The following is a 27,592-nucleotide window of genomic DNA, read 5'->3' as shown; positions in this document are numbered from 1 at the left end:
GTCTTTCGCTATTAACGCTTGTTTAATGGCCTTCCATTTCTCTGTTTCCCATTCAGATTTTGCATGAGAAAGGAGGTTCTTATAAAAATTCCTTGCGGCCAAAATATTAGCCCTATGGCCTGATTTGATGGCAGAAACTAGGGTGGTCTTCGCCTTCCTGCAAGACTGATTGTACCAAGAATTTGTGGTACGTGCCTGTCCATTAATACATTTTACAGGTTTAGAAAAACTAGCTGCTAAGGTCAGCATCAGTTCTTTATGTATAGCTAAACATTTAACATCATTGTCAGGATTGGAAGCATTTTCATACAATAAATTTAGATGCTCAAACTGGGGAATTACGCTTTTATACAGTGATGCCAGGTTATCTGGGGACGACTTAATAGACGACCATCGGATTTTTTTACCGCCCTGTGTGATCCTAATCGCACCAGAGACCAAATCAGCTGCTTGTTGCTCCCCAACATAATTTGGGACATCCAGTTCCGCAACCAAAGGGTAGTGATCGCTTTTGACGCGATCCGAAATGTGGAAACATCGAATCAGATGCCATACAGACATACTAACCAACAAATAATCTATTGTTGACGAGTGACCCATTCCATTATAGGTACTTTTGCCAGGGCTATCCCCCGGAAAGCGGCCGTTGTAAGCTCTAAGTGAGAAAGTATATGTCAGTGAGGTGAGCTGCATGGCCGTTGAAGTCCAGTTTTTAACTGGATAGATGTTTGGGGGTGGAATCCGGCAGGCGTCATCCTCGTCTGCTGTTAGCTGTGGGACACCCATGAGTGGTTCGAAATGGCAATTAAAATCCCCGCCTATTATCACCTTGGTATCAGTTGAGAAGCTGTTTAATAGGGCAATTAAGGACTCTAGGACATGAGAAACTGTACCACCCAAAACCGGACGTAGATAGATGTTAATAATCGCTATTTTGGGTGTGTTTCTACGGGTCAAAAGAATACACAGAATATCACAAGAATTGGTGTTAATTCTCTTGACCAAGAACCCAAGATGAACAGCCACCCATATGGTCAATCCACCGGATGGTCTGCCCCTAGGGCCTTTAGTTGCGGGCTCGGCATAAGTTACAAAGCCCAGCCTGTGCTGAGTAGTCCTGGCCCATGTCTCTTGAAATAAACAAATACCATGATTGTCCACATACTCGCACCACTCCAGGTTCTCTAGTTTCACCACCAACCCCGCCACATTCCAAGATAACAGTGACAAATTTTCATTATTGGAACACAGTTGATCAGCTGGCTTGCCTGAAGGTATAACAGTTTCCACATTGGAATCACCCATTTCTAAACTCATCTGTTTCTTCGGGATCACATAGTTGGTTACAGCGCAATTATCATCATCTGTACTAGAGGGAGAACCACCACATTGGGGAGCTGTAAGTGTGCAGCTCATCCTACTCTGTGCATTCTCCTCCAATAGACCCCCACCCCCAACACTGGAATCTTTGGCAGGTACCTTTGCTGGAAGTCAATCGCAGCCATCAAGGCCAGAGATGGCTCCATATCTATTCGAGGTTTCCAGAGGAGTAAAAGGAATCAAATGGTCCATATTTCTATTCCGCTGGAAAAACTCATGCCCCAAAGGATGCTGGTTGCGTCCGTTGGAAGGGACTAAATTCCACGCTAAATTATTCCTAGGAGAGAGAGGCATCCGCGGGTGGCACGTGTAGTTGTTGTTTGGAGGCAAATGGATGTTCCTAATGCCATTAGGATCTGGGACCCCCCTGAGAAAAGAGCAGGAGTCACATGCGACCTTGGATAGAAGTAAGTTAGGTCGTATGGGACGATAGCGGTGTTCGAATTCATAGGGGGGCCTGTTAATATAGCCCCAACAGCTACTGGGTTCCTAAAATTAACAACAACTATATCACCCTCAATGTTCTTTTCCCTTGAGCCCAGCCAAGGCAGGCGTCTAACGTGGACGATCTCCCCATCGATATAGTATGGGAGTGGTCTATTTTGCCCCAACCAATGTAGGATCTTATTCTTAAGTTGGGGATGGCCCTCCTTCCTGCCTGCTTCTAGTGGGGGGACACCTGTAAGTACAACTACAAAAGGTAGTGACTCTGGGGGCAATTCTACATTGGGTCCATAGGGAGTACCATTAGTGGGCCTTGAAAACCTCCCCCTGTTCGGGTACTTGGTCTTAGTACTAGGAGTAGCCTTTCTCATCTGCACTTCTATTGGAACCTGGTCAACGGATTTTATTACTATTTGACCAGGAACCTGGGCCTGTTGAGAAGCCAAGTTTTTCTGCTGGTTATTGTTCAAGGACTTACTGGTTACAGTAGTTGTCTGAGCAGAAATCGTTGGCGTATCTGCAATAACCTGTTTTTTACTAGCAAGATGTTTAACAGCTCTGTTGTTGCCACTATTGGAAACATTTGGGGCCAAAGTATTAGATACAGAAGCTGCTATAGGCTGTGGTAGAATAGTCGGCACAGGGGTAGGTATTAAAGAGGTGATAGGAGCACTTAATTTGGCATCAAACAGAGCCTCCAAGTTGCCTAGTCGGTGCTTGACCCTTTTTAGAATATCCAAAATGGGGAGCATAAAGGACCTAAGCAACTGCTCGACTGTATTCTGCTCCGTGATAATGGGGGGAATAGACACTAGGCTTGGAGTAGTAACGGCCTCTACTTGATTCCCTCGGGTATTACCAAGATGTAAACTGGCAGAGTCTGGGTTGGTACCACTATAGGTACTGTATCAGTCAGTGCCGAAATTTTGGGTGCAAGTACACCAGAGGTCTTAAGTTTAGATGTCTTGCCAAACTCTGTATGACTAAGCTTACCCCTTTGGGGTACTCCTAACCCCCTCCTTTTTTTTTGTGGGCGGAGGGCCGAATGTTTTAGGGGTAATGGATGGTCTACATTGCCTTTTCGGCTGCTCCTTAGGTAGTTTACAAGATACATTGACCACATTTGGGGATGAACTAGAGGCAGGTGGAAGCAAAGCTATGGGTGTAAGTGAAGGAGCAATTGAGGGATGAACCGTTGATAGTGGAGTGCTTCTAAGCAATAGTGGAAATCCGTCCAGTGACAGTGGATCATCCAGTGGTGTATCAGTAATAGTGGTAAGCAAAATAGGTGGGGAGGCCAAGTCAATTAAGGGTCTATTTTTCAATGACTCAATGGAGCGGCGTCGTTCAATCCTGCGTTTGGATAGTGAGTCATCCTTATCCGAATCCACAACACCCCTAGTAAAGTAATTGTCAAGTGTCCTTTTACTAGTTCCTGCTGTGCTAGAGTTCTCAAAGTTAGCCGCCATGGAAGAGGGCCTACCTTACGGTCTGGGACTGAAGATGATAGAGGGGTGGCCCGTCCCGTCCTCGGGCGTCCCCGAACGGCCACAGATGGTCCCACCCTTGTCCCGGGCTTCTCCCGCGCGCTCCCGCGCAGCGGGAGTGATGGTTCCTTTATGTAGGTATCCAACCAGCTACCAGGGGGCGTGGCCGGCAGGGATAGCAGCCCAGCTGGAGTAGGGGCTCGCGGGGACTCCTGGTCCTCGGAGTCCACCGCTGTGCTTGCAGCCCTGCCGGTTGCTCTGGAACAATGCCCCTTCACAAACTGGAGAAAGTGCTGCACGCCGCGAAGCGGGACCCGCGCAGCGGGTCCGGCGAGGGGTAGCGGCTGCAGCAAGGTCACTGGCTTCCTCACTCAGGTGAGAGGTACTTCGTGCAGGGTCGGCAACAGAATCCGCCGAAATCCAGGTAGGGCGGCTGATTAAGGAGTGAGGGCGGGGCCGGCAGGGAGAGCAGCCCAGCTGGAGTAGGGGCTCGCGGGGACTCCTGGTCCTCGGAGTCCACCGCTGTGCTCGCAGCCCTGCTGGTTGCTCTGGAACAATGCCCCTTCACAAACTGGAGAAAGTGCTGCACGCCGCGAAGCGGGACCCGCGCAGCGGGTCCGGCGAGGGGTAGCGGCTGCAGCAAGGTCACTGGCTTCCTCACTCAGGTGAGAGGTACTTCGTGCAGGGTCGGCAACAGAATCCGCCGAAATCCAGGTAGGGCGGCTGATTAAGGAGTGAGGGCGGGGCCGGCAGGGAGAGCAGCCCAGCTGGAGTAGGGGCTCGCGGGGACTCCTGGTCCTCGGAGTCCACCGCTGTGCTCGCAGCCCTGCCGGTTGCTCTGGAACAATGCCCCTTCACAAACTGGAGAAAGTGCTGCACGCCGCGAAGCGGGACCCGCGCAGCGGGTCCGGCGAGGGGTAGCGGCTGCAGCAAGGTCACTGGCTTCCTCACTCAGGTGAGAGGTACTTCGTGCAGGGTCGGCAACAGAATCCGCCGAAATCCAGGTAGGGCGGCTGATTAAGGAGTGAGGGCGGGGCCGGCAGGGAGAGCAGCCCAGCTGGAGTAGGGGCTCGCGGGGACTCCTGGTCCTCGGAGTCCACCGCTGTGCTCGCAGCCCTGCCGGTTGCTCTGGAACAATGCCCCTTCACAAACTGGAGAAAGTGCTGCACGCCGCGAAGCGGGACCCGCGCAGCGGGTCCGGCGAGGGGTAGCGGCTGCAGCAAGGTCACTGGCTTCCTCACTCAGGTGAGAGGTACTTCGTGCAGGGTCGGCAACAGAATCCGCCGAAATCCAGGTAGGGCGGCTGATTAAGGAGTGAGGGCGGGGCCGGCAGGGAGAGCAGCCCAGCTGGAGTAGGGGCTCGCGGGGACTCCTGGTCCTCGGAGTCCACCGCTGTGCTCGCAGCACTGCCGGTTGCTCAGGAACAATGCCCCTTCACAAACTGGAGAAAGTGCTGCACACCGCGAAGCGGCACCCGCGCAGCGGGTCCGGCGAGGGGTAGCGGCTGCAGCAAGGTCACTGGCTTCCTCACTCAGGTGAGAGGTACTTCGTGCAGGGTCGGCAACAGAATCTTTCTCTGTTTCTCTGCGGTTGGTGGCTACTTTCCAAAGCGTCTGATGCCCCAATGTTCCTTCGTCTTGTTGTCAGACGTGAATTTGAAAAGCAACAAAATTAACAAGCCTTTACCACTCACACATGGCAGAAGTTTATACTTTAATGCAATGAGCTAAGAAAAGTGTGTTGTGGGGCCCCTACGAGCCATGGTGCTTGCTTCATCATAATTAGGCATGCAGTCATTAGACACAGCTCTGATTATGGGTCACTGAGGTCAGTTTCAATAATTCCTCAAAAACCTAACCATGCAGTCCCCCCTAACTGTGTAGTTATCTTGCTTTACTGCTGTTTGTGTGATTAGCTGGGAGGAGCTCACGGCAGCATCCTCCCAATAAAAGTGTAGATGGACCGTTCCTTAACTCTTTCTTGCTTCACATACAGATGGCTTGAGGAGGTACAGGGGAGATGCAGGTCTAATAAACAGAATAGAATATCTGCGCCAGGTGTGTTTCTCTGCATTGGTGTCCCATCACAGGCCCACCAGTGTATGTGTGGACTTTGACTCCTGCCAGTTCACAAGCAGGCGGCCAGGAAACGGTTTCAGCCTATCAACCACTGAGGAGATAAAGCCTTTGTATAAGGAATGAGGAAGCAATGAACACATTCAGCCTATCACAGGAGTAGCCCTGAGTGTTCCGAATTATAATTTCTTCATGTCACTGTACGTTATTGAGCCCAAGTAGCTTGCCGTGATCGTATAGTGGTTAGTACTCTGCGTTGTGGCCGCAGCAACCTCGGTTCGAATCCGAGTCACGGCATTGTGGTTGGCAATGTCACGGCAGTTGGGTTTTTCCTTTACAGAATTCCCAAATGTACCAGTTGTTTTTGTAAAATGTCTATTAAAAACAGATCCTTTTCAATATTTAAACGATCTAACGACAAATTATTTAAACACACATGATTATAAGATGTAGGTATACTGTACTTACTGACATAAATTATCGTTCTTGAACATATTTGCGGTAAGGGGAGCGGAGCTCTCCCCCAGGCCAATCAGAATGCAGATGAATGCAGTTGCAGTTGAGTGACCTGTGTTGTGGCTGTCTACAGGGAATGCACATATGTAGCTGTCTCGCAGCCCAATCCACACGTCAATTGAAGACAGGTTTACATGCAAATAGAGCAGTAAGTGCAGAGAAATGCTCACTCTCTAAAAATGGCATTTATACAATAGTAAGATTAAATCCAACCTCACCAGTAGATAGGATTTATCAATAAATAAATAAAGCTTCTCCTCTCTGATATGGAATTACCCCCCAAAAAGTATAAGGGAATACCCAATGCTAACCTATGAGAGGGGCAGACCTCACAGTAGTGAAAAATGTAATAGACTGTTTGATACTACTAGGACATACAAACTACCACAGTACATTTCTTACCTTTTACTTACATAGCATGATGCCCCTAGGACTACTTAGGGCCTACCTTAGGGGTTACTGATATGTAATAAAATTGGAATTTAAGGCTTGACAAGTAGTTTTAAATGCCAAGTCGAAGTGGCAGTACACTGCAGCACAGGCACTGTAGTAGCAGGCTTGAGACAGGTTTGAAATGCTATTTCTTTGGGCGGCACAATCAGTCCCTGGATATATGGTATACCACTTTACAAGGGGCTTTCAAGTAAATTAAATCTGTCAGTCAGGTTTACTCCAATTATACACATGATTAGGGAAGAAGCACGTGCACTTCAGCACTGATTAGTAGCGATAAAGTGATCAGAGTCCTAAGGCCAACAAAAAGATACAGCAAAATGCGGAGGTGAAAAGCAATAAGGTGGGGTTGGGACCACCTTAAGAATGCAAGGTCTAACAATAACGAACTAAGGATAACATGAGTGAAACATCAGGTTTCTCTACAGCATTTGGTGAGACAAGTGGGCCTTCTTTTATCTTCCATAAATGCAATCTTTCCCGGACCCCTTTATTATATAGCTCTTCAAGGAAAAAATATAAAGCACTTACAAAGGAGCCTCAAATACTCAAAGATGGTAGACTTCTGTAATATGGGCCATATACTAAAAGCAGCACGAAAACAGAGTGCAATAGGGTCCAAAAAACTTGAGTGACCCATGAGAGTATGCATGCAATCCTATGGTATTCCAAACTAGAGATATACGCATGCAATTTTTGTTTTTAGGAGAGAATGTGCCTGCTGAAAAAAACATTATTTTTAAAAAGTGCATTGCAGAATATCAGGAATTTGCTGTGGGACACCTTGAAAACTTGCATACAATTATGTGCACATGCCTCAGAGTCAGTTGTTGTGGCCGAGTGGTTAAGGCGATGGACTAGAAATCCATTGGGGTCTCCCCGCGCAGGTTCGAATCCTGCCGACAACGACAATCTTTTTAACATCGGCTACAATTTCAGAAGTTAACCTATAGTATTTCTTCCATGTCAGTTTTATAAATAGGTGGCTTATTTTGGTGTCACTATTGCCATATCACATATTTATTATCGCTCCCCCTTTCATATCTTTGCTATAACTCTCGTCCTTCATTAGCGCTGGTGCAAACGCTTCAAATTATTATACCCTGGCTCTCTCGGTCATACCTGTGCATGCACTTGAAACTTACTTTACCAATAAAAGAAGCAAATAGAGAAATAAAATAAAAGTGCTAGCTGGATTAGGCAAACACACTTCATAAAACTGCATTTTCTTTTCTATTCTCCCCCGTGTTACAAGCTTAACTGCTCCCTGTGTAATTTCTCTTAACCTGCTGTTCCTAGAAGAGAATTTCATCTACAAGCTCTTTCTGTGTTTTTTCCTAGTCTTTTCTTTCCCTTTTCTTAGATTTGTAACTGTTCCTTTACGTGCTCTATTTAGGCGCCATTAATCTCATTTGAGCTCCTTGTACCTGCTGCTGTTTTCTCCACACCTCATACTGTCTTTTCCCTCTTTCTCTGTTTCTCTGCGGTTGGTGGCTACTTTCCAAAGCGTCTGATGCCCCAATGTTCCTTCGTCTTGTTGTCAGACGTGAATTTGAAAAGCAACAAAATTAACAAGCCTTTACCACTCACACATGGCAGAAGTTTATACTTTAATTCAATGAGCTAAGAAAAGTGTGTTGTGGGGCCCCTACGAGCCATGGTGCTTGCTTCATCATAATTAGGCATGCAGTCCTTAGCCACAGCTCTGATTATGGGTCACTGAGGTCAGTTTCAATAATTCCTCAAAAACCTAACCATGCAGTCCCCCCTAACTGTGTAGTTATCTTGCTTTACTGCTGTTTGTGTGATTAGCTGGGAGGAGCTCACGGCAGCATCCTCCCAATAAAAGTGTAGATGGACCGTTCCTTAACTCTTTCTTGCTTCACATAAAGATGGCTTGAGGAGGTACAGGGGAGATGCAGGTCTAATAAACAGAATAGAATATCTGCGCCAGGTGTGTTTCTCTGCATTGGTGTCCCATCACAGGCCCACCAGTGTATGTGTGATCTTTGACTCCTGCCAGTTCACAAGCAGGCGGCCAGGAAACGGTTTCAGCCTATCAACCACTGAGGAGATAAAGCCTTTGTATAAGGAATGAGGAAGCAATGAACACATTCAGCCTATCACAGGAGTAGCCCTGAGTGTTCCGAATTATAATTTCTTCATGTCACTGTACGTTATTGAGCCCAAGTAGCTCGCCGTGATCGTATAGTGGTTAGTACTCTGCGTTGTGGCCGCAGCAACCTCGGTTCAAATCCGAGTCACGGCATTGTGGTTGGCAATGTCACGGCAGTAGGGTTTTTCCTTTACAGAATTCCCAAATGTACCAGTTGTTTTTGTAAAATGTCTATTAAAAACAGATCCTTTTCAATATTTAAACGATCTAACGACAAATTATTTAAACACACATGATTATAAGATGTAGGTATACTGTACTTACTGACATAAATTATCGTTCTTGAACATATTTGCGGTAAGGGGAGCGGAGCTCTCCCCCAGGCCAATCAGAATGCAGATGAATGCAGTTGCAGTTGAGTGACCTGTGTTGTGGCTGTCTACAGGGAATGCACATATGTAGCTGTCTCGCAGCCCAATCCAGACGTCAATTGAAGACAGGTTTACATGCAAATAGAGCAGTAAGTGCAGAGAAATGCTCACTCTCTAAAAATGGCATTTATACAATAGTAAGATTAAATCCAACCTCACCAGTTGATCGGATTTATCAATAAATAAATAAAGCTTCTCCTCTCTGATATGGAATTACCCCCCAAAAAGTATAAGGGAATACCCAATGCTAACCTATGAGAGGGGCAGACCTCACAGTAGTGAAAAATGTAATAGACTGTTTGATACTACTAGGACATACAAACTACCACAGTACATGTCTTACCTTTTACTTACATAGCATGATGCCCCTAGGACTACTTAGGGCCTACCTTAGGGGTTACTGATATGTAATAAAATTGGAGTTTAAGGCTTGGCAAGTAGTTTTAAATGCCAAGTCGAAGTGGCAGTACACTGCAGCACAGGCACTGCAGTAGCAGGCTTGAGACAGGTTTGAAATGCTATTTCTTTGGGCGGCACAATCAGTCCCTGGGTATATGGTATACCACTCTACAAGGGGCTTTCAAGTAAATTAAATCTGTCAGTCAGGTATACTCCAATTATACACATGATTAGGGAAGAAGCACGTGCACTTCAGCACTGATTAGTAGCGATAAAGTGATCAGAGTCCTAAGGCCAACAAAAAGATACAGCAAAATGCGGAGGTGAAAAGCAATAAGGTGGGGTTGGGACCACCTTAAGAATGCAAGGTCTAACAAAAACGAACTAAGGATAACATGAGTAAAACATCAGGTTTCTCTACAGCATTTGGTGAGACAAGTGGGCCTTCTTTTATCTTCCATAAATGCAATCTTTCCCGGACCCATTTATTATATAGCTCTTCAAGGAAAAAATATAAAGCACTTACAAAGGAGCCTCAAATACTCAAAGATGGTAGACTTCTGTAATATGGGCCATATACTAAAAGCAGCACGAAAACAGAGTGCAATAGGGTCCAAAAAACTTGAGTGACCCATGAGAGTATGCATGCAAGCCAATGGTATTCCAAACTAGAGATATACGCATGCAATTTTTGTTTTTAGGAGAGAATGTGCCTGCTGAAAAAAACATTATTTTTAAAAAGTGCATTGCAGAATATCAGGAATTTGCTGTGGGACACCTTGAAAACTTGCATACAATTATGTGCACATGCCTCACAGTCAGTTGTTGTGGCCGAGTGGTTAAGGCGATGGACTAGAAATCCATTGGGGTCTCCCCGTGCAGGTTCGAATCCTACCGACAACGAGAATCTTTTTAACATCGGCTACAATTTCAGAAGTTAACCTATAGTATTTCTTCCATGTCAGTTTTATAAATAGGTGGCTTATTTTGGTGTCACTATTGCCATATCACATATTTATTATCGCTCCCCCTTTCATATCTTTGCTATAACTCTCGTCCTTCATTAGCGCTGGTGCAAACGCTTCAAATTATTATACCCTGGCTCTCTCGGTCATACCTGTGCATGCACTTGAAACTTACTTTACCAATAAAAGAAGCAAATAGAGAAATAAAATAAAAGTGCTAGCTGGATTAGGCAAACACACTTCATAAAACTGCATTTTCTTTTCTATTCTCCCCCGTGTTACAAGCTTAACTGCTCCCTGTGTAATTTCTCTTAACCTGCTGTTCCTGGAAGAGAATTTCATCTACAAGCTCTTTCTGTGTTTTTTCCTAGTCTTTTCTTTCCCTTTTCTTAGATTTGTAACTGTTCCTTTACGTGCTCTATTTAGGCGCCATTAATCTCATTTGAGCTCCTTGTACCTGCTGCTGTTTTCTCCACACCTCATACTGTCTTTTCCCTCTATCTCTGTTTCTCTGCGGTTGGTGGCTACTTTCCAAAGCGTCTGATGCCCCAATGTTCCTTCGTCTTGTTGTCAGACGTGAATTTGAAAAGCAACAAAATTAACAAGCCTTTACCACTCACACATGGCAGAAGTTTATACTTTAATTCAATGAGCTAAGAAAAGTGTGTTGTGGGGCCCCTACGAGCCATGGTGCTTGCTTCATCATAATTAGGCATGCAGTCATTAGCCACAGCTCTGATTATGGGTCACTGAGGTCAGTTTCAATAATTCCTCAAAAACCTAACCATGCAGTCCCCCCTAACTGTGTAGTTATCTTGCTTTACTGCTGTTTGTGTGATTAGCTGGGAGGAGCTCACGGCAGCATCCTCCCAATAAAAGTGTAGATGGACCGTTCCTTAACTCTTTCTTGCTTCACATACAGATGGCTTGAGGAGGTACAGGGGAGATGCAGGTCTAATAAACAGAATAGAATATCTGCGCCAGGTGTGTTTCTCTGCATTGGTGTCCCATCACAGGCCCACCAGTGTATGTGTGGACTTTGACTCCTGCCAGTTCACAAGCAGGCGGCCAGGAAACGGTTTCAGCCTATCAACCACTGAGGAGATAAAGCCTTTGTATAAGGAATGAGGAAGCAATGAACACATTCAGCCTATCACAGGAGTAGCCCTGAGTGTTCCGAATTATAATTTCTTCATGTCACTGTACGTTATTGAGCCCAAGTAGCTCGCCGTGATCGTATAGTGGTTAGTACTCTGCGTTGTGGCCGCAGCAACCTCGGTTCGAATCCGAGTCATGGCGTTATGGTTGGCAATGTCACGGCAGTTGGGTTTTTCCTTTACAGAATTCCCAAATGTACCAGTTGTTTTTGCAAAATGTCTATTAAAAACAGATCCTTTTCAATATTTAAACGATCTAACGACAAATTATTTAAACACACATGATTATAAGATGTAGGTATACTGTACTTACTGACATAAATTATCGTTCTTTAACATATTTGCGGTAAGGGGAGCGGAGCTCTCCCCCAGGCCAATCAGAATGCAGATGAATGCAGTTGCAGTTGAGTGACCTGTGTTGTGGCTGTCTACAGGGAATGCACATATGTAGCTGTCTCGCAGCCCAATCCAGACGTCAATTGAAGACAGGTTTACATGCAAATAGAGCAGTAAGTGCAGAGAAATGCTCCCTCTCTAAAAATGGCATTTATACAATAGTAAGATTAAATCCAACCTCACCAGTAGATGGGATTTATATATAAATAAATAAAGCTTCTCCTCTCTGATATGGAATTACCCCCCAAAAAGTATAAGGGAATACCCAATGCTAACCTATGAGAGGGGCAGACCTCACAGTAGTGAAAAATGTAATAGACTGTTTGATACTACTAGGACATACAAACTACCACAGTACATGTCTTACCTTTTACTTACATAGCATGATGCCCCTACGACTACTTAGGGCCTACCTTAAGGGTTAATGATATGTAATAAAATTGGAATTTAAGGCTTGACAAGTAGTTTTAAATGCCAAGTCGAAGTGGCAGTACACTGCAGCACAGGCACTGTAGTAGCAGGCTTGAGACAGGTTTGAAATGCTATTTCTTCGGGCGGCACAATCAGTCCCTGGGTATATGGTATACCACTTTACAAGGGGCTTTCAAGTAAATTAAATCTGTCAGTCAGGTGTACTCCAATTATACACATGATTAGGGAAGAAGCACGTGCACTTCAGCACTGATTAGTAGCGATAAAGTGATCAGAGTCCTAAGGCCAACAAAAAGATACAGCAAAATGCGGAGGTGAAAAGCAATAAGGTGGGGTTGGGACCACCTTAAGAATGCAAGGTCTAACAAAAACGAACTAAGGATAACATGAGTAAAACATCAGGTTTCTCTACAGCATTTGGTGAGACAAGTGGGCCTTCTTTTATCTTCCATAAATGCAATCTTTCCCGGACCCCTTTATTATATAGCTCTTCAAGGAAAAAATATAAAGCACTTACAAAGGAGCCTCAAATACTCAAAGATGGTAGACTTCTGTAATATGGGCCATATACTAAAAGCAGCACGAAAACAGAGTGCAGTAGGGTCCAAAAAACTTGAGTGACCCATGAGAGTATGCATGCAAGCCTATGGTATTCCAAACTAGAGATATACGCATGCAATTTTTGTTTTTAGGAGAGAATGTGCCTGCTGAAAAAAACATTATTTTTAAAAAGTGCATTGCAGAATATCAGGAATTTGCTGTGGGACACCTTGAAAACTTGCATACAATTATGTGCACATGCCTCACAGTCAGTTGTTGTGGCCGAGTGGTTAAGGCGATGGACTAGAAATCCATTGGGGTCTCCCCGCGCAGGTTCGAATCCTGCCGACAACGAGAATCTTTTTAACATCGGCTACAATTTCAGAAGTTAACCTATAGTATTTTTTCCATGTCAGTTTTATAAATAGGTGGCTTATTTTGGTGTCACTATTGCCATATCACATATTTATTATCGCTCCCCCTTTCATATCTTTGCTATAACTCTCGTCCTTCATTAGCGCTGGTGCAAACGCTTCAAATTATTATACCCTGGCTCTCTCGGTCATACCTGTGCATGCACTTGAAACTTACTTTACCAATAAAAGAAGCAAATAGAGAAATAAAATAAAAGTGCTAGCTGGATTAGGCAAATACACTTCATAAAACTGCATTTTCTTTTCTATTCTCCCCCGTGTTACAAGCTTAACTGCTCCCTGTGTAATTTCTCTTAACCTGCTGTTCCTGGAAGAGAATTTCATCTACAAGCTCTTTCTGTGTTTTTTCCTAGTCTTTTCTTTCCCTTTTCTTAGATTTGTAACTGTTCCTTTACGTGCTCTATTTAGGCGCCATTAATCTCATTTGAGCTCCTTGTACCTGCTGCTGTTTTCTCCACACCTCATACTGTCTTTTCCCTCTTTCTCTGTTTCTCTGCGGTTGGTGGCTACTTTCCAAAGCGTCTGATGCCCCAATGTTCCTTCGTCTTGTTGTCAGACGTGAATTTGAAAAGCAACAAAATTAACAAGCCTTTACCACTCACACATGGCAGAAGTTTATACTTTAATTCAATGAGCTAAGAAAAGTGTGTTGTGGGGCCCCTACGAGCCATGGTGCTAGCTTCATCATAATTAGGCATGCAGTCATTAGCCACAGCTCTGATTATGGGTCACTGAGGTCAGTTTCAATAATTCCTCAAAAACCTAACCATGCAGTCCCCCCTAACTGTGTAGTTATCTTGCTTTACTGCTGTTTGTGTGATTAGCTGGGAGGAGCTCACGGCAGCATCCTCTCAATAAAAGTGTAGATGGACCGTTCCTTAACTCTTTCTTGCTTCACATACAGATGGCTTGAGGAGGTACAGGGGAGATGCAGGTCTAATAAACAGAATAGAATATCTGCGCCAGGTGTGTTTCTCTGCATTGGTGTCCCATCACAGGCCCACCAGTGTATGTGTGGACTTTGACTCCTGCCAGTTCACAAGCAGGCGGCCAGGAAACGGTTTCAGCCTATCAACCACTGAGGAGATAAAGCCTTTGTATAAGGAATGAGGAAGCAATGAACACATTCAGCCTATCACAGGAGTAGCCCTGAGTGTTCCGAATTATAATTTCTTCATGTCACTGTACGTTATCGAGCCCAAGTAGCTCGCCGTGATCGTATAGTGGTTAGTACTCTGCGTTGTGGCCGCAGCAACCTCGGTTCAAATCCGAGTCACGGCATTGTGGTTGGCAATGTCACAGCAGTTGGGTTTTTCCTTTACAGAATTCCCAAATGTACCAGTTGTTTTTGTAATATGTCTATTAAAAACAGATCCTTTTCAATATTTAAACGATCTAACGTCAAATTATTTAAACACACATGATTATAAGATGTAGGTATACTGTACTTACTGACATAAATTATCGTTCTTGAACATATTTGCGGTAAGGGGAGCAGAGCTCTCCCCCAGGCCAATCAGAATGCAGATGAATGCAGTTGCAGTTGAGTGACCTGTGTTGTGGCTGTCTACAGGGAATGCACATATGTAGCTGTCTCGCAGCCCAATCCAGACGTCAATGGAAGACAGGTTTTCATGCAAATAGAGCGGTAAGTGCAGAGAAATGCTCACTCTTTACAAATGGCATTTATACAATAGTAAGATTAAATCCAACCTCACCAGTAGATAGGATTTATCAATAAATAAATAAAGCTTCTCCTCTCTGATATGGAATTACCCCCCAAAAAGTATAAGGGAATACCCAATGCTAATCTATGAGAGGGGCAGACCTCACAGTAGTGAAAAATGTAATAGACTGTTTGATACTACTAGGACATACAAACTACCACAGTACATGTCTTACCTTTTACTTACATAGCATGATGCCCCTAGGACTACTAAGGGCCTACCGTAGGGGTTACTGATATGTAATAAAATTGGAGTTTAAGGCTTGGCAAGTAGTTTTAAATGCCAAGTCGAAGTGGCAGTACACTGCAGCACAGGCACTGCAGTAGCAGGCTTGAGACAGGTTTGAAATGCTATTTCTTTGGGCGGCACAATCAGTCCCTGGGTATATGGTATACCACTTTACAAGGGGCTTTCAAGTAAATTAAATCTGTCAGTCAGGTGTATTCCAATTATACACATGATTAGGGAAGAAGCACGTGCACTTCAGCACTGATTAGTAGCGATAAAGTGATCAGAGTCCTAAGGCCAACAAAAAGATACAGCAAAATGCGGAGGTGAAAAGCAATAAGGTGGGGTTGGGACCACCTTAAGAATGCAAGGTCTAACAAAAACGAACTAAGGATAACATGAGTAAAACATCAGGTTTCTCTACAGCATTTGGTGAGACAAGTGGGCCTTCTTTTATCTTCCATAAATGCAATCTTTCCCGGACCCCTTTATTATATAGCTCTTCAAGGAAAAAATATAAAGCACTTACAAAGGAGCCTCAAATACTCAAAGATGGTAGACTTCTGTAATATGGGCCATATACTAAAAGCAGCACGAAAACAGAGTGCAATAGGGTCCAAAAAACTTGAGTGACCCATGAGAGTATGCATGCAAGCCTATGGTATTCCAAACTAGAGATATACGCATGCAATTTTTGTTTTTAGGAGAGAATGTGCCTGCTGAAAAAAACATTATTTTTAAAAAGTGCATTGTAGAATATCAGGAATTTGCTGTGGGACACCTTGAAAACTTGCATACAATTATGTGCACATGCCTCAGAGTCAGTTGTTGTGGCCGAGTGGTTAAGGCGATGGACTAGAAATCCATTGGGGTCTCCCCGCGCAGGTTCGAATCCTGCCGACAAAGACAATCTTTTTAACATCGGCTACAATTTCAGAAGTTAACCTATAGTATTTCTTCCATGTCAGTTTTATAAATAGGTGGCTTATTTTGGTGTCACTATTGCCATATCACATATTTATTATCTCTCCCCCTTTCATAACTTTGCTATAACTCTCGTCCTTCATTAGCGCTGGTGCAAACGCTTCAAATTATTATACCCTGGCTCTCTCGGTCATACCTGTGCATGCACTTGAAACTTACTTTACCGATAAAAGAAGCAAATAGAGAAATAAAATAAAAGTGCTAGCTGGATTAGGCAAACACACTTCATAAAACTGCATTTTCTTTTCTATTCTCCCCCGTGTTACAAGCTTAACTGCTCCCTGTGTAATTTCTCTTAACCTGCTGTTCCTGGAAGAGAATTTCATCTACAAGCTCTTTCTGTGTTTTTTCCTAGGCTTTTCTTTCCCTTTTCTTAGATTTGTAACTGTTCCTTTACGTGCTCTATTTAGTCGCCATTAATCTCATTTGAGCTCCTTGTACCTGCTGCTGTTTTCTCCACACCTCATACTGTCTTTTCCCTCTTTCTCTCTTTCTCTGCGGTTGGTGGCTACTTTCCAAAGCGTCTGATGCCCCAATGTTCCTTCGTCTTGTTGTCAGACGTGAATTTGAAAATCAACAAAATTAACAAGCCTTTACCACTCACACATGGCAGAAGTTTATACTTTAATGCAATGAGCTAAGAAAAGTGTGTTGTGGGGCCCCTACGAGCCATGGTGCTTGCTTCATCATAATTAGGCATGCAGTCATTAGACACAGCTCTGATTATGGGTCACTGAGGTCAGTTTCAATAATTCCTCAAAAACCTAACCATGCAGTCCCTCCTAACTGTGTAGTTATCTTGCTTTACTGCTGTTTGTGTGATTAGCTGGGAGGAGCTCACGGCAGCATCCTCCCAATAAAAGTGTAGATGGACCGTTCCTTAACTCTTTCTTGCTTCACATACAGATGGCTTGAGGAGGTACAGGGGAGATGCAGGTCTAATAAACAGAATAGAATATCTGCGCCAGGTGTGTTTCTCTGCATTGGTGTCCCATCACAGGCCCACCAGTGTATGTGTGGACTTTGACTCCTGCCAGTTCACAAGCAGGCGGCCAGGAAACGGTTTCAGCCTATCAACCACTGAGGAGATAAAGCCTTTGTATAAGGAATGAGGAAGCAATGAACACATTCAGCCTATCACAGGAGTAGCCCTGAGTGTTCCGAATTATAATTTCTTCATGTCACTGTACGTTATCGAGCCCAAGTAGCTCGCCGTGATCGTATAGTGGTTAGTACTCTGCGTTGTGGCCGCAGCAACCTCGGTTCGAATCCGAGTCATGGCATTGTGGTTGGCAATGTCACGGCAGTTGGGTTTTTCCTTTACAGAATTCCCAAATGTACCAGTTGTTTTTGTAAAATGTCTATTAAAAACAGATCCTTTTCAATATTTAAACGATCTAACGACAAATTATTTAAACACACATGATTATAAGATGTAGGTATACTGTACTTACTGACATAAATTATCGTTCTTGAACATATTTGCGGTAAGGGGAGCGGAGCTCTCCCCCAGGCCAATCAGAATGCAGATGAATGCAGTTGCAGTTGAGTGACCTGTGTTGTGGCTGTCTACAGGGAATGCACATATGTAGCTGTCTCGCAGCCCAATCCAGACGTCAATTGAAGACAGGTTTACATGCAAATAGAGCAGTAAGTGCAGAGAAATGCTCACTCTCTAAAAATGGCATTTATACAATAGTAAGATTAAATCCAACCTCACCAGTAGATAGGATTTATCAATAAATAAATAAAGCTTCTCCTCTCTGATATGGAATTACCCCCCAAAAAGTATAAGGGAATACCCAATGCTAATCTATGAGAGGGGCAGACCTCACAGTAGTGAAAAATGTAATAGACTGTTTGATACTACTAGGACATACAAACTACCACAGTACATGTCTTACCTTTTACTTACATAGCATGATGCCCCTAGGACTACTTAGGGCCTACCTTAGGGGTTACTGATATGTAATAAAATTGGAATTTAAGGCTTGACTAGTAGTTTTAAATGCCAAGTCGAAGTGGCAGTACACTGCAGCACAGGCACTGTAGTAGCAGGCTTGAGACAGGTTTGAAATGCTATTTCTTTGGGCGGCACAATCAGTCCCTGGGTATATGGTATACCACTTTACAAGGGGCTTTCAAGTAAATTAAATCTGTCAGTCAGGTGTACTCCAATTATACACATGATTAGGGAAGAAGCACGTGCACTTCAGCACTGATTAGTAGCGATAAAGTGATCAGAGTCCTAAGGCCAACAAAAAGATACAGCAAAATGCGGAGGTGAAAAGCAATAAGGTGGGGTTGGGACCACCTTAAGAATGCAAGGTCTAACAAAAACGAACTAAGGATAACATGAGTAAAACATCAGGTTTCTCTACAGCATTTGGTGAGACAAGTGGGCCTTCTTTTATCTTCCATAAATGCAATCTTTCCCGGACCCCTTTATTATATAGCTCTTCAAGGAAAAAATATAAAGCACTTACAAAGGAGCCTCAAATACTCAAAGATGGTAGACTTCTGTAATATGGGCCATATACTAAAAACAGCACGAAAACAGAGTGCAATAGGGTCCAAAAAACTTGAGTGACCCATGAGAGTATGCATGCAAGCCTATGGTATTCCAAACTAGAGATATACGCATGCAATTTTTGTTTTTAGGAGAGAATGTGCCTGCTGAAAAAAACATTATTTTTAAAAAGTGCATTGCAGAATATCAGGAATTTGCTGTGGGACACCTTGAAAACTTGCATACAATTATGTGCACATGCTTCAGAGTCAGTTGTTGTGGCCGAGTGGTTAAGGCGATGGACTAGAAATCCATTGGGGTCTCCCCGCGCAGGTTCGAATCCTGCCGACAACGACAATCTTTTTAACATCGGCTACAATTTCAGAAGTTACCCTATAGTATTTCTTCCATGTCAGTTTTATAAATAGGTGGCTTATTTTGGTGTCACTATTGCCATATCACATATTTATTATTGCTCCCCCTTTCATATCTTTGCTATAACTCTCGTCCTTCATTAGCGCTGGTGCAAACGCTTCAAATTATTATACCCTGGCTCTCTCGGTCATACCTGTGCATGCACTTGAAACTTACTTTACCAATAAAAGAAGCAAATAGAGAAATAAAATAAAAGTGCTAGCTGGATTAGGCAAACACACTTCATAAAACTGCATTTTCTTTTCTATTCTCCCCCGTGTTACAAGCTTAACTGCTCCCTGTGTAATTTCTCTTAACCTGCTGTTCCTGGAAGAGAATTTCATCTACAAGCTCTTTCTGTGTTTTTTCCTAGTCTTTTCTTTCCCTTTTCTTAGATTTGTAACTGTTCCTTTACGTGCTCTATTTAGGCGCCATTAATCTCATTTGAGCTCCTTGTACCTGCTGCTGTTTTCTCCACACCTCATACTGTCTTTTCCCTCTTTCTCTGTTTCTCATCATCAAGTCAACTTTATTTCGGTTTGTTAATGAACCATAAAAGTACATAACAGTTAAAAAAAAAGAATACATTTACAACTCATCCAATGCATTGTAGATCTCAATTGGCATATTTGCAGTAATCAGTTGACGTGCGGTTATAATATAACAATAAGGACATAACAATAAAATACAGAAACTAAGAAATTTCCTTTAAAACAGATAAAAAACTAATTATTACTAAGACGGAGCCATCCACCCACAATAAGCGGGTTACTACACATGGATCAGTCTTCGTCTAGTTAACCACATCGAGAACAAAAATTTAGAAATAGCAGTAACTATCAATGCATTAGTATCAGTTTTTAAAATTCTAAAATAGTCTATATAGTTCCTCAGTCCTAGGTTAACACATAACTGTATAATCCATTTTTTCCTGCTGACAGAATAAGCAGGACAAAACAAGATTACATGGATTAGAGATTCATTCGGATCATTACAACCTGGACAAGGACGAGCTAAACCCAATTTCCATTTATCAGAATAGGAGTAGAGGGGTAATGTACCATATCTGAATTGTAGAAACAATTTTTTTGCTAAGACAGGTTCTATAGCATCTAACTCTTTCTCAAAACTCTAAACATTCTTAAAGTGCAAGAAACTGTCGGTGAGACTAGATGGCCTGGCTGTTCGAAAGACCTCTTCAAGGTTATGATGTTTTATAGACTCAGCCAGGGTTCTCTTTGAGATAGATTTGCATGTGTCCTCCGGATTAGACCAGAGATTCTCCATGCCGATCTTGGACGCATGCCCCCTTATAAAAGATAACCACTTTATCCTCCCCACACCCGGGCGAGCCATAACAATTTTTAATTCTTCTCTATAACACTCAAGCTCCGGGACACTCCACAATCTACGCCAGTAAAGAAGCGGGCGTGAGGCAATTACTTCTGCAATTGGCCTCAGATTTGTATCCAGCCTTAGTGGAACTAGGGGGGTGTTAGTGGGTAAGGAGAGCAGTTGTCTAAGGAATTTGTTCTCTGTTATACTAATCTCGTTCGCTGGACAATGGCCCCAGAGTTCTGCCCCATAAAGGGTAGAAGATCTGGTTTGTACCTTGTATATTTCCAGCGGTACACTGACCAGCTTGTGAACACAAGATTTCTGCACTTTAAGGATACCCCCCATAGACTGAGAGAGGGTCAGATTAGCCTTAGTCATTTGGGTTTCCCAACTCATTCTATCATTTAAGGTCAGACCTAGATAGGTAAAATGGTTTACCCTTTCCAGGGCTCGTCCATCCATAGTTGGGCAAGGGCAATTAGTTGTAATGCCATTAAACACCATGTACTTAGTTTTGTCTATATTTATTACCAGATTCCTGTCCCTACAGAATTTGGTAAATTGATCTAACACCCGCTGCATCCCCATAGGTGTTTTTGAGAGTAGCAGGGTGTCATCTGCAAACATGAGTGCAGGAAATTTACCACCAGCTAAGTTAGGAGCATCACTGTTTTGGACACTAGTTAAGTCATCAACAAGGCCATTTAAAAAGAGGGAAAATAGCGTAGGGGCCAGTACACATCCCTGCCTAACTCCCTTCTCAATAGGAAAATCTCTTGTTAGCTGGCCATTTTTGCCATAGCGAACCTTTGCATAGGTGCCGTCATGGAGTCTTTTGAATTGGAGACATAGATAGGGTGGTACCCCCATTGTTGTTAATATGCTCCAAAGTTGATTTCTGTCCACCATATCAAATGCGGATTTTAGGTCCACAAATGTCAGGTAGAGGCTCCCCCCTTCCATCACCACATGCTTCCAGTAAAGGACCTGGAGCCGTAGTAGTTGGTCAATGGTCGAGGTTTTGGCACGGAACCCTGCTTGCAAGTGGGAGAGGATGTTGTTCTCACTAATCCAATCTTGCAAGCGTTGCAAAAGCAGTTTGGCATAGATTTTTTGAGTAACGTCAATTAGACTAATTGGTCTATAATTTGACGGGGCCAGCGGAGAACCCTTTTTGTAAATCGGAATTATTTCGGCCCCCAGCCATGTGCTAGGAGGCTCTTGGCCGTCAAGAATGGCATTAAATATGACGGTCAAGTAGGGGACCCAGATCTTCGGCTCATCTCTAAAAAGATCACCGGGGATCTTGTCCAGCCCAGGGGCCTTATTACTTTTTAACCCTTGGACTGCAAGGGTCACTTCCGACATAGTAAAGGGAGGGGTGGGGCATTCTAGGCTCGGTCTCAAGAACGTTATAGGGGACAGATTGTGGGTGGAAGCGGTGTTAGAATAGAGATCACCAAAATATGCACACTAAGCTTCCTCAGCTATATTGGGATCAAGTTTTACCTTCCCTTCTGCTTTCCCTGTATGGACCAAGTTCCAAAAGGTTCGGGCGTCTTTCGCTATTAACGCTTGTTTAATGGCCTTCCATTTCTCTGTTTCCCATTCAGATTTTGCATGAGAAAGGAGGTTCTTATAAAAATTCCTTGCGGCCAAAATATTAGCCCTATGGCCTGATTTGATGGCAGAAACTAGGGTGGTCTTCGCCTTCCTGCAAGACTGATTGTACCAAGAATTTGTGGTACGTGCCTGTCCATTAATACATTTTACAGGTTTAGAAAAACTAGCTGCTAAGGTCAGCATCAGTTCTTTATGTATAGCTAAACATTTAACATCATTGTCAGGATTGGAAGCATTTTCATACAATAAATTTAGATGCTCAAACTGGGGAATTACGCTTTTATACAGTGATGCCAGGTTATCTGGGGACGACTTAATAGACGACCATCGGATTTTTTTACCGCCCTGTGTGATCCTAATCGCACCAGAGACCAAATCAGCTGCTTGTTGCTCCCCAACATAATTTGGGACATCCAGTTCCGCAACCAAAGGGTAGTGATCGCTTTTGACGCGATCCGAAACGTGGAAACATCGAATCAGATGCCATACAGACATACTAACCAACAAATAATCTATTGTTGACGAGTGACCCATTCCATTATAGGTACTTTTGCCAGGGCTATCCCCCGGAAAGCGGCCGTTGCAAGCTCTAAGTGAGAAAGTATATGTCAGTGAGGTGAGCTGCATGGCCGTTGAAGTCCAGTTTTTAACTGGATAGATGTTTGGGGGTGGAATCCGGCAGGCGTCATCCTCGTCTGCTGTTAGCTGTGGGACACCCATGAGTGGTTCGAAATGGCAATTAAAATCCCCGCCTATTATCACCTTGGTATCAGTTGAGAAGCTGTTTAATAGGGCAATTAAGGACTCTAGGACATGAGAAACTGTACCACCCAAAACCGGACGTAGATAGATGGTAATAATCGCTATTTTGGGTGTGTTTCTACGGGTCAAAAGAATACACAGAATATCACAAGAATTGGTGTTAATTCTCTTGACCAAGAACCCAAGATGAACAGCCACCCATATGGTCAATCCACCGGATGGTCTGCCCCTAGGGCCTTTAGTTGCGGGCTCGGCATAAGTTACAAAGCCCAGCCTGTGCTGAGTAGTCCTGGCCCATGTCTCTTGAAATAAACAAATACCATGATTGTCCACATACTCGCACCACTCCAGGTTCTCTAGTTTCACCACCAACCCCGCCACATTCCAAGATAACAGTGACAAATTTTCATTATTGGAACACAGTTGATCAACTGGCTTGCCTGAAGGTATAACAGTTTCCACATTGGAATCACCCATTTCTAAACTCATCTGTTTCTTCGGGATCACATAGTTGGTTACAGCGCAATTATCATCATCTGTACTAGAGGGAGAACCACCACATTGGGGAGCTGTAAGTGTGCAGCTCATCCTACTCTGTGCATTCTCCTCCAATAGACCCCCACCCCCAACACTGGAATCTTTGGCAGGTACCTTTGCTGGAAGTCAATCGCAGCCATCAAGGCCAGAGATGGCTCCATATCTATTCGAGGTTTCCAGAGGAGTAAAAAGAATCAAATGGTCCATATTTCTATTCCGCTGGAAAAACTCATGCCCCAAAGGATGCTGGTTGCGTCCGTTGGAAGGGACTAAATTCCACGCTAAATTATTCCTAGGAGGGAGAGGCATCCGCGGGTGGCACGTGTAGTTGTTGTTTGGAGGCAAATGGATGTTCCTAATGCCATTAGGATCTGGGACCCCCCTGAGAAAAGAGCAGGAGTCACATGCGACCTTGGATAGAAGTAAGTTAGGTCGTATGGGACGATAGCGGTGTTCGAATTCATAGGGGGGCCTGTTAATATAGCCCCAACAGCTACTGGGTTCCTAAAATTAACAACAACTATATCACCCTCAATGTTCTTTTCCCTTGAGCCCAGCCAAGGCAGGCGTCTAACGTGGACGATCTCCCCATCGATATAGTATGGGAGTGGTCTATTTTGCCCCAACCAATGTAGGATCTTATTCTTAAGTTGGGGATGGCCCTCCTTCCTGCCTGCTTCTAGTGGGGGGACACCTGTAAGTACAACTACAAAAGGTAGCGACTCTGGGGGCAATTCTACATTGGGTCCATAGGGAGTACCATTAGTGGGCCTTGAAAACCTCCCCCTGTTCGGGTACTTGGTCTTAGTACTAGGAGTAGCCTTTCTCATCTGCACTTCTATTGGAACCTGGTCAACGGATTTTATTACTATTTGACCAGGAACCTGGGCCTGTTGAGAAGCCAAGTTTTTCTGCTGGTTATTGTTCAAGGACTTACTGGTTACAGTAGTTGTCTGAGCAGAAATCGTTGGCGTATCTGCAATAACCTCTTTTTTACTAGCAAGATGTTTAACAGCTCTGTTGTTGCCACTATTGGAAACATTTGGGGCCAAAGTATTAGATACAGAAGCTGCTATAGGCTGTGGTAGAATAGTCGGCACAGGGGTAGGTATTAAAGAGGTGATAGGAGCACTTAATTTGGCATCAAACAGAGCCTCCAAGTTGCCTAGTCGGTGCTCGACCCTTTTTAGAATATCCAAAATGGGGAGCATAAAGGACCTAAGCAACTGCTCGACTGTATTCTGCTCCGTGATAATGGGGGGAATAGACACTAGGCTTGGAGTAGTAACGGCCTCTACTTGATTCCCTCGGGTATTACCAAGATGTAAACTGGCAGAGTCTGGGTTGGTACCACTATAGGTACTGTATCAGTCAGTGCCGAAATTTTGGGTGCAAGTACACCAGAGGTCTTAAGTTTAGATGTCTTGCCAAACTCTGTATGACTAAGCGTACCCCTTTGGGGTACTCCTAACCCCCTCCTTTTTTTTGTGGGCGGAGGGCCGAATGTTTTAGGGGTAATGGATGGTCTACATTGCCTTTTCGGCTGCTCCTTAGGTAGTTTACAAGATACATTGACCACATTTGGGGATGAACTAGAGGCAGGTGGAAGCAAAGCTATGGGTGTAAGTGAAGGAGCAATTGAGGGATGAACCGTTGATAGTGGAGTGCTTCTAAGCAATAGTGGAAATCCGTCCAGTGACAGTGGATCATCCAGTGGTGTATCAGTAATAGTGGTAAGCAAAATAGGTGGGGAGGCCAAGTCAATTAAGGGTCTATTTTTCAATGACTCAATGGAGCGGCGTCGTTCAATCCTGCGTTCGGATAGTGAGTCATCCTTATCCGAATCCACAACACCCCTAGTAAAGTAATTGTCAAGTGTCCTTTTACTAGTTCCTGCTGTGCTAGAGTTCTCAAAGTTAGCCGCCATGGAAGAGGGCCTACCTTACGGTCTGGGACTGAAGATGATAGAGGGGTGGCCCGTCCCGTCCTCGGGCGTCCCCGGACGGCCACAGATGGTCCCACCCTTGTCCCGGGCTTCTCCCGCGCGCTCCCGCGCAGCGGGAGTGATGGTTCCTTTATGTAGGTATCCAACCAGCTACCAGGGGGCGTGGCCGGCAGGGATAGCAGCCCAGCTGGAGTAGGGGCTCGCGGGGACTCCTGGTCCTCGGAGTCCACCGCTGTGCTTGCAGCCCTGCCGGTTGCTCTGGAACAATGCCCCTTCACAAACTGGAGAAAGTGCTGCACGCCGCGAAGCGGGACCCGCGCAGCGGGTCCGGCGAGGGGTAGCGGCTGCAGCAAGGTCACTGGCTTCCTCACTCAGGTGAGAGGTACTTCGTGCAGGGTCGGCAACAGAATCCGCCGAAATCCAGGTAGGGCGGCTGATTAAGGAGTGAGGGCGGGGCCGGCAGGGAGAGCAGCCCAGCTGGAGTAGGGGCTCGCGGGGACTCCTGGTCCTCGGAGTCCACCGCTGTGCTCGCAGCCCTGCTGGTTGCTCTGGAACAATGCCCCTTCACAAACTGGAGAAAGTGCTGCACGCCGCGAAGCGGGACCCGCGCAGCGGGTCCGGCGAGGGGTAGCGGCTGCAGCAAGGTCACTGGCTTCCTCACTCAGGTGAGAGGTACTTCGTGCAGGGTCGGCAACAGAATCCGCCGAAATCCAGGTCGGGCGGCTGATTAAGGAGTGAGGGCGGGGCCGGCAGGGAGAGCAGCCCAGCTGGAGTAGGGGCTCGCGGGGACTCCTGGTCCTCGGAGTCCACCGCTGTGCTCGCAGCCCTGCCGGTTGCTCTGGAACAATGCCCCTTCACAAACTGGAGAAAGTGCTGCACGCCGCGAAGCGGGACCCGCGCAGCGGGTCCGGCGAGGGGTAGCGGCTGCAGCAAGGTCACTGGCTTCCTCACTCAGGTGAGAGGTACTTCGTGCAGGGTCGGCAACAGAATCCGCCGAAATCCAGGTAGGGCGGCTGATTAAGGAGTGAGGGCGGGGCCGGCAGGGAGAGCAGCCCAGCTGGAGTAGGGGCTCGCGGGGACTCCTGGTCCTCGGAGTCCACCGCTGTGCTCGCAGCCCTGCCGGTTGCTCTGGAACAATGCCCCTTCACAAACTGGAGAAAGTGCTGCACGCCGCGAAGCGGGACCCGCGCAGCGGGTCCGGCGAGGGGTAGCGGCTGCAGCAAGGTCACTGGCTTCCTCACTCAGGTGAGAGGTACTTCGTGCAGGGTCGGCAACAGAATCCGCCGAAATCCAGGTAGGGCGGCTGATTAAGGAGTGAGGGCGGGGCCGGCAGGGAGAGCAGCCCAGCTGGAGTAGGGGCTCGCGGGGACTCCTGGTCCTCGGAGTCCACCGCTGTGCTCGCAGCCCTGCCGGTTGCTCAGGAACAATGCCCCTTCACAAACTGGAGAAAGTGCTGCACACCGCGAAGCGGGACCCGCGCAGCGGGTCCGGCGAGGGGTAGCGGCTGCAGCAAGGTCACTGGCTTCCTCACTCAGGTGAGAGGTACTTCGTGCAGGGTCGGCAACAGAATCTTTCTCTGTTTATCTGCGGTTGGTGGCTACTTTCCAAAGCGTCTGATGCCCCAATGTTCCTTCGTCTTGTTGTCAGACGTGAATTTGAAAAGCAACAAAATTAACAAGCCTTTACCACTCACACATGGCAGAAGTTTATACTTTAATGCAATGAGCTAAGAAAAGTGTGTTGTGGGGCCCCTACGAGCCATGGTGCTTGCTTCATCATAATTAGGCATGCAGTCATTAGACACAGCTCTGATTATGGGTCACTGAGGTCAGTTTCAATAATTCCTCAAAAACCTAACCATGCAGTCCCCCCTAACTGTGTAGTTATCTTGCTTTACTGCTGTTTGTGTGATTAGCTGGGAGGAGCTCACGGCAGCATCCTCCCAATAAAAGTGTAGATGGACCGTTCCTTAACTCTTTCTTGCTTCACATACAGATGGCTTGAGGAGGTACAGGGGAGATGCAGGTCTAATAAACAGAATAGAATATCTGCGCCAGGTGTGTTTCTCTGCATTGGTGTCCCATCACAGGCCCACCAGTGTATGTGTGGACTTTGACTCCTGCCAGTTCACAAGCAGGCGGCCAGGAAACGATTTCAGCCTATCAACCACTGAGGAGATAAAGCCTTTGTATAAGGAATGAGGAAGCAATGAACGAATTCAGCCTATCACAGGAGTAGCCCTGAGTGTTCCGAATTATAATTTCTTCATGTCACTGTACGTTATTGAGCCCAAGTAGCTT

General features: G+C 45.3%; 9 non-coding genes across 9 annotated transcripts; all 9 read left to right on the top strand.

Moving 5' to 3' along the window:
- Positions 1-5,611: 5,611 nt before the first annotated feature.
- TRNAH-GUG (transfer RNA histidin (anticodon GUG)) lies at positions 5,612-5,683 on the top strand. Its single transcript has one exon. It is a non-coding gene; the product is annotated as a tRNA-His (tRNA).
- Positions 5,684-7,181: 1,498 nt separating this feature from the next.
- TRNAS-AGA (transfer RNA serine (anticodon AGA)) lies at positions 7,182-7,263 on the top strand. The gene has a single exon. It is a non-coding gene; the product is annotated as a tRNA-Ser (tRNA).
- A 1,289-nt stretch (positions 7,264-8,552) lies between these two features.
- On the top strand, positions 8,553-8,624 carry TRNAH-GUG (transfer RNA histidin (anticodon GUG)). The gene has a single exon. It is a non-coding gene; the product is annotated as a tRNA-His (tRNA).
- Positions 8,625-11,493: 2,869 nt separating this feature from the next.
- On the top strand, positions 11,494-11,565 carry TRNAH-GUG (transfer RNA histidin (anticodon GUG)). Its single transcript has one exon. It is a non-coding gene; the product is annotated as a tRNA-His (tRNA).
- A 1,498-nt stretch (positions 11,566-13,063) lies between these two features.
- On the top strand, positions 13,064-13,145 carry TRNAS-AGA (transfer RNA serine (anticodon AGA)). Its single transcript has one exon. It is a non-coding gene; the product is annotated as a tRNA-Ser (tRNA).
- Positions 13,146-14,434: 1,289 nt separating this feature from the next.
- TRNAH-GUG (transfer RNA histidin (anticodon GUG)) lies at positions 14,435-14,506 on the top strand. Its single transcript has one exon. It is a non-coding gene; the product is annotated as a tRNA-His (tRNA).
- Positions 14,507-16,004: 1,498 nt separating this feature from the next.
- On the top strand, positions 16,005-16,089 carry TRNAS-AGA (transfer RNA serine (anticodon AGA)). The gene has a single exon. It is a non-coding gene; the product is annotated as a tRNA-Ser (tRNA).
- Positions 16,090-17,375: 1,286 nt separating this feature from the next.
- TRNAH-GUG (transfer RNA histidin (anticodon GUG)) lies at positions 17,376-17,447 on the top strand. Its single transcript has one exon. It is a non-coding gene; the product is annotated as a tRNA-His (tRNA).
- A 1,498-nt stretch (positions 17,448-18,945) lies between these two features.
- On the top strand, positions 18,946-19,027 carry TRNAS-AGA (transfer RNA serine (anticodon AGA)). The gene has a single exon. It is a non-coding gene; the product is annotated as a tRNA-Ser (tRNA).
- Positions 19,028-27,592: the final 8,565 nt, after the last annotated feature.

Source organism: Lissotriton vulgaris, chromosome 1_1 (assembly GCF_964263255.1).
Source record: "Lissotriton vulgaris chromosome 1_1, aLisVul1.2, whole genome shotgun sequence".
Classification (NCBI taxonomy): domain Eukaryota; kingdom Metazoa; phylum Chordata; class Amphibia; order Caudata; family Salamandridae; genus Lissotriton; species Lissotriton vulgaris.
This window is presented reverse-complemented; position numbering and strand designations above follow the sequence as displayed.